The sequence below is a fragment of the Pleurodeles waltl genome, chromosome 5 (assembly GCF_031143425.1).
Source record: "Pleurodeles waltl isolate 20211129_DDA chromosome 5, aPleWal1.hap1.20221129, whole genome shotgun sequence".
Taxonomy (NCBI): domain Eukaryota; kingdom Metazoa; phylum Chordata; class Amphibia; order Caudata; family Salamandridae; genus Pleurodeles; species Pleurodeles waltl.
Window position 1 is genome coordinate 553,726,710 of NC_090444.1, and position 7,223 is coordinate 553,733,932.

The following is a 7,223-nucleotide window of genomic DNA, read 5'->3' on the forward strand; positions in this document are numbered from 1 at the left end:
CTTGTTGTGCCACTGTGTCCCTCCTGGTGTTGGCGAGGTCTGCCAGCACCCCTGCAATGGTGACCAGTGTGGTGTTAATGGACTTCAAGTCCTCCCTGATCCCAAGGTAGTGTTCCTCCTGCAGCCGCTGGGTCTCCTGAAACTTGGCCAGTACCGTTGCCATTGTCTCCTGCGAATGATGGTAAGCTCCCATGATGTTGGAGAGTGCCTAGTGGAGAGTGGGTTCCCTGGGCCTGTCCTCCCCCTGTCGTACAGCAGTCCTCCCAGTTTCACTGTTATCCTGTGCCTCTGTCCCCTGAACCGTGTGCCCACTGCCCCCAGGTCCCTGATTTTCTTGGGTTGGTGAGTTTGCCTGGGTTCCCTGTAGTGGTGGACACACTGCTGATTGACGTGTCCTTGGGACAGAGGGATGGGCCCCCTGGGTGGGTGCTGTGCTGGTGTTTCCTGAGAGGGGAGGCTCTGTGGTGGCTTGTGCCGGTGTCAGGGGAACCGACTGCCCCGAGGTCCCTGATGGACCGGGCTGGTCATCTTGATCCAGTTGTGCAGAGCTGCTGTCATCACTGTGGGCCTCTTCTGTGGGGGGACTGAATATGTCTGGCACCTCCTGTCCGGTGACGTTGGGTAGGGGTCCTGTTGGGGTGTAAATGAATAATTATTGTATGTGTGTCATCATGTGCAATGGGGGGTTGACCCTGTGCTCCAGTGCTTGCATTATTGGCTTGGTCCTTGTGTGATTGGTGATTTTGGGGCATGAGTGAGTCTCTGTAGTGGACATGCTTGGGTGATGGGTGTCCATGTATTGGTGTTACATGCAGGGCTTGGTTTTGGGATGTGTGGGTTGTGTTGGTGGGGTATCTGTGGGTTGTTGGGGTGATGGGTGTGAGGGTAAGGGTAAGGGTGGGAGTATGTGATGGCATGCAGGTAGGGTGGGGGGATATAGTAGTAAAGATTTGCCTTACCAGAGTCCAGTCCTCCTGCTATTCCTGCGAGGCACTCAGGATGCAGTATAGCCAAGACTTGCTCCTCCCATGTTGTTAGTTGTGGGGGAGAAGGTGAGGGCCCACCGCCAGTGCTCTGTACAGCAATCTGGTGTCTGGAGACCATGGAACGTACCTTCCCCCGTAGGTTGTTCCACCTCTTTCTGATGTGATCCCTAGTTCTTGGATGCTGTCCCACTGCGTTGACCCTGTTGACGATTCTGCCCCATAGCTCCATCTTCCTTGCAATGGATGTCTGCTGCACCTGTGATCCGAAGAGTTGTGGTTCTACCCGGACGATTTCCTCCACCATGACCCTGAGCTCCTCCTCAGAGAACCTGGGGTGTCGTTGAGGTGCCATGATGTGGTGTGGGTGATGTGTGAGGTGGTGTGTGTTGTGATGTGTGAGGGGTTCAAAATTCTGGTAGTAAGGGTTTGTGGGTGATGTGGGTGTGTGCTTTATATTGGATTGGGTGTGTGGGTGTGCTGTGTGTATTTCGAATTGTCCAATGTGGTTGTGTTTTGTAGATGTGTGTGTATTTTGAGCGCAGCGGTGTGTACCGCCAATGGTTTACCGCGGTTGAAAGACCGCCGCCTTGATTCGTGGGTCATGATAGTGTGGGCGCATTCCTGTTGCCGTGACAGTGTCGGTTTTGTTGTCGCCAGTTTATCACTGACCTTTGGTGTGGCGGACTTGTGTGGGCGTCTGTATTGTGGCGGATTCTGGGCTGTGGGTCGCAATACCTGTAGCGGAATTCCGCGGCCGCAGCGGTATGTTCGCAGTCTTCTGCACGGCGGTAAGCGGGATTTACCGCCAGGGTTGTAATGAGGGCCTAACACCACTGGGCTAGCCCAGGGACTGTCAGAGTGTTCTTTTACCCCTAACGCCAGCATCTTGTGGACTTCCACTTTGATGCTCTCTTTGACTTGATCAGACTGTCCATACATTTTGTTTTGACAAGTAAACTGTCTCCTGTGTCCACATCATGCGTACACAGGTTTGTCTGACCAGGGGTCAAAGAGAAGAGCTCAGCATATTGCTGTAGGACTTGTCTGCAGCCAGCTTGCTGTTGGACAGAGAGGGTGTCTGAATAGACAACTCCATCCACTGACCCATCCTTAGGGTCAGTTGACAGACCAGGGAGAGGTTCACTCTGCTTCCTGATCCTCATCAGTAACCATCAGCATGGTTATGTCTACCTTATCATTGTAGAGTTTTTAGGATGTTAAAATGGATCCCCCTCATGGGTGTACTGCTAGTTCCCAGATCCACCAAGTAGGTGACCTGACTCTTTTTCTCCAGGATTGGGTGAGGGCCACTCCATCTGTCCTGAAGTGCCCTGGGTGCCACAGGCTCCAGAACCCAAATGTTCTGCCCTGGCTGGAATTCCACCAGTGCAGCCATTTGGTCATACCACAACATCTGGAGTTGTTGGCTGGCCTCAAGGTTTTTGGATACATTTTCCATGTACTGAGTCATCCTAGAGCGGAGGCCAAGCATATAGCCCAACACATCTTGTTTAGGCTCATGGAGAGGTCTCTCGCAGACGTTAACAAGTGCCAGTGGTCCCCTTACAGGATGGCCAAACAGAAGCTCAAAGAGGGAAAACCCTACTCCCTTCTGTGGCATGTCTCTGTAGGTGAAAAGCAGGCATGGCAGGAGGAATTCTCTTCTCCTTTTCAGTTTTTCAGGGAGCCCCATAATCATGCCCTTCAATATCTTTTTTAATCTTTCAACAAGTCCATTGGTTTGTGTATGGTATGGCGTGGTGAATTTATAAGTCACCCACACTCATTCCACATCTGTTTTAGGTAAGCTGACATGAAGTTTGTACTTCTGTCAGAAACCACCTCCTTGGGTAAGCCCACTCTGGTACAAATACCAATCGGGGCCTTGGCTACTGCAGGAGCAGTGGTTCACCTAAGGGGAATGGCTTCAGGGTATCTGGTAGCATGATCCACCACTACCAGTATGTATTGGTTCCTTGAGGCTGTGGGTGGTTCACGTGGACCCAAAATGTCCACACCAACCCTTTCAAAGGGAACCTCCACTACAGGAAGTGGAATGAGGGGGGCCTTTGGGTAGCCACCTGTATTGCCACTGGCATGACTAGTGACACAGGAGCTACAAAACTCATTCACCTTCTGGGACATATTGGGCCAATAAAAGTTGTTGACAAGTCTGATCCACGTTTTGGTTCGTCCCAAATGCCCAGCTAGGGGGATGTCATTGATCAAAGCTGGGATAAACTCTTTAAACTCCTAAAACACTACCACTCTCCTAGTGGAACAAGGTTTGGGGTCTCTGGCTTCACTGCAAAGGAATCTACCTTCCCAATAGACCCAGTGGGAGCCACTGACATCTCCCTTCTCCTGGGCACCAACTTGCTGCCTCAGGCCTTCAAGAGCGTGACAAGTCTTTTGTCCCTGGCACAGCTGTTCCCTTGATGGTTCCTCTGGGCCCAAGAGCTCTACCTGATAAGGTTCCATCTCCATGGACTCAGTTCCCTCAGGAGATAAGGCTTCTTCCCGAGAATAGAGGTCTTGTTTCTTGTGCTGTTCAGATGCTGGTCCCCTAGTCCTCATACCTTTTCTCTTTGAAGATTGGGCCATTATTCTAGGCTCCATTAATTTTTTTTCACCCTGTGTTATACTCTGTGCTCCTGTTGTCACACACATCAGTTCATGGGTCTTGAGCTCTACCTCAGCCCAAGCCGAGGACTCCAGATCATTCCCTAGAAAACATTCCACTGGGATTCCAGAAGAGACCACTACCTGTTTCAGGCCAGTAACCCTTCCCAATTCTAAAGTCACCATAGCCATAGGACTCTGGTCACATTGTCAGCATTGTTAACTAGATATGTTTGTCCAGCCAAATACTGTCCTGGGGAAACCAGTTTCTCTGTCACCATGGGGACACTGGCACCTGTATCCCTCAGGGTGTCTACCTTTGTTCCATTGATTAAGAGCTTCTGCCTGTATTTTTGCATTTTAGGCCGTCAGGCAGCCATTGTGGCTATATCCACCATACCCTCAGATACTAGAGTAGCTTCAGTGTGTACCCTGATTTGCTCTGGGCACACTGTTGATCCCACCCGGATACTGCCTATTCTGGTGCTAACTGGAGTAGTGCTAGTGGGATTTTTCTTGGGACAGGCCATGTCTCCAGTTTGGTGTCCATGCTGTTTACAGTTGTTACACCTGGCCTCCTTGGGGTCAAAGCTTTTACCCTTGTACCCATTTGTGGACTGTGAAGAGGCTCGGGGCCTACCCTCCTAAGCAGGTTTTTGAGACCCTTGTGTAGATTCTTTGTTTTTGTCCTTAAGTGTCTCACCACCCTTCCCCTGGGGAGGTTTTGAAACCCCTTTCGTTTGGTCACCCCTGTGGAAGTTTTGGCCACCCTAGTCTTGACCCAATGGTCTGCCTTCTTTCCCAATACTTGGGAGAAATTGGACGTATGTCTACCAGATGTTGATGCAACTTGTCATTGAAGCAGTTACTTAAGAGGTGTTCCTCCATAAACAAATTATAAAGCTCATCACAATCATGCACTCCACTGCCAGTTATCCAACCATTTAGGTGGTCATTACAACCCTGGCGGTCGTTGTTAAAGCGGCGGTAACAATTTTGCAATAACAACCGTGGCGGAAACCGCCAAGAAAGACAGCCACTTTAACACTCCGACCGCCACGGCGGTACAAACAAACAGTGCGGCGGTCACTGCCAACAGACAGGCGGAGGACAAAGTACCGCCTACAGTATCACAACCTACCAATCCGCCACCTTTTCCGGGGCGGATTCACTGCGGATAAAAACACGGCGGAAACAGGATTCCGAAGGGAAAACGCTCACCTCTACACACCCCACGAGGAACTAGGACACCATGGATCCGGAACTCCAAATTCCCCCTGCAATAGTCTTCCAGCTCCTCTACCAGGAGCACGAATGCCGGCGGCGAAGACCGCAGTGAGTACTGCAGTACTGCACCTACGACACAGGGGAGGGAAAAAACAGGGACACGCAACACGCAACACCCCCATCCTCACCCACTACAACACACACACTAATACATATTGATACATCACAGTTACACCCCCCCAACCCCCCCGGAAGAATGCAAAGACAAAAGAAAATGAGTGTAACCATTGTAATATATTAAAATCAAGTAGACAAAAAAATATATATATACACCATTAACAAAATATACACCAAGCATAGTAGTTCAGGTAGTGCTCCAATTAAGTCCGTGGAACACTGGGCCCACATGGTATGGGCGAGGCCCACACAAGATCCCCAACCATGACGGAGAGAACACTGCAGGGGCATCAGAGAGCAAGAAAACAGGCACCTCAGGGGGAGGGAAAGGGGGGCACCTCAGCCGGTTGAGTGCATGATGCCAAATCCACGAGAGGGCCACATATAGCCACAGTCTCTCAAGTCTCTACAGTGGGTGGGTTGCCCACGGTTCAATCCTGGGGAGTGCAAAGCCACAGTCTCTCAAGTCTCTACAGTGGGTGGGTTGCCCACTGTCTCTCAAGTCTCTACAGTGGGTGGGTTGCCCACTGTTAAATCCTGGGAAGTGCAAAGCCACAGTCTCTCAAGTCTCTACAGTGGTTGGGTTGCCCACTGTTCAATCCTGGGGAGTGCAAAGCCACAGTCTCTCAAGTGGATAACAGTCGCCACTGGTTCTGGAGGGGGCATGGTGCCCAGAGAACTTCATCCTGCTAAGGACAGAGGTAGTGGATGGATCTCTTCTCTGGTTCTGGAGGGGGCCTTGGTGCCCAGAGTGCTTCATCCTACTAAGGACAGAGGTAGTGGATGGATCTCTCCACTGGTTCTGGAGGGGGCTTTGTGCCCAGAGTGCTTCATCCTACTAAGGACAGAGGTAGTGGATGGATCTCTCCACTGGTTCTGGAGGGGGCATGGTGCCCAGAGTGCTTCATCCTGCTAAGGACAGAGGTAGTGGATGTATCTCTCCACTGGTTCTGGAGGGGGCATGGTGCCCAGAGTGCTTCATTCTGCCTGTGACGGACTCAGTAGCGTCAGTGCCCTTGGTGCTCATGGGCCAGCGTTGCTTGAGACGGCGGTGCCCTGTTCAGCGGTGCTTGAGACGGCGGTGCCCTGTTCAGCGGTGCTTGAGACGGCGGTGCCCTGTTCAGCGGTGCTTGGAGCGGCGGGCTCCTTTGCAGGGACTCAGCTGCTGGTGGTCCTTCATGGTCCAGCGGGGCTTGTGCTGGCGGTCCTCTCTGTCCCAGCGGGGCTTGTGCTGGCGGTCCTCTCTGTCCCAGCGGGGCTTGTGCTTGCGGTCCTTCATGGCCCAGCGGGGCTTGTGCTGGCGGTCCTCTCTGTCCCAGCAAGGATGACGGCTGTGGCCTCCTGAGCAGCGGGGATGATGGCGGTCGCCTCCTGGGCAGCTGCGCTGGCGCTGACGGTGGCCTCCTGGGCAGAAGGGCTGGTGCTGATGGTGGCCTCCTGGGCAGCAGGGCTGGTGGCCTCCTGGGCATCAGGGCTGGTGACGGTGGCCTCCTGGGCAGCAGGGCTGGTGGCGGTGGCCTCCTGGGCAGCAGGGCTGGTGGCGGTGGCCTCCTGGGCAGCAGGGCTGGTGGCAGTGGCCTCCTGGGCAGCAGGGCTGGTGACGGTGGCCTCCTGGGCAGCTGGGCTGGTGGCAGTGGCCTCCTGGGCAGCAGGGCTGGTGGCGGTGGCCTCGTGGGCAGCAGGGCTGGTGGTGCTGGCCACCTGGGCAGCTGGGCTGGTGCTGGTGGTGGCCTCCTGGGCAGCAGGGCTGGTGGCGGTGGCCTCCTGGGCAGCGGGGATGATGGCGGTCTTCTCTGCCGTGCTGATCTTGATCTTTCTTGTGCCCCTTCCCCACCTTGGAAGGTGTCGCAGCTGACTCCACACTCCCACCTGTAGCCCTGGGAGCGGCTTTGGTGGCTGGAGTCTTCCCCCTCTCCCGTCGGGCACTGACCAACTTCTGATGCTTGACAGGTGGGGGACTGTCTGTGCTGTGGCTCCGTGCCACACTGGCTGCCCTGGTGGCCGGTGCACTCCAGATTCCGGTGACTACAGGCACCACTGGTCCCGGAGATGTTGTGGCTTAGGTGCTAGTTCGGGACCTAGGAGACAGATGGGGTGGGGGAGGTGTGGGAAGGAGGTCAAGTTTGGACAGGAAAAGTTTTTTGGAGACACTGGGACGGGTAGCTGGAGGGGGTTTGGGAGTGGAGGAAGAGGTTGTGGTTGTAGGAGGTG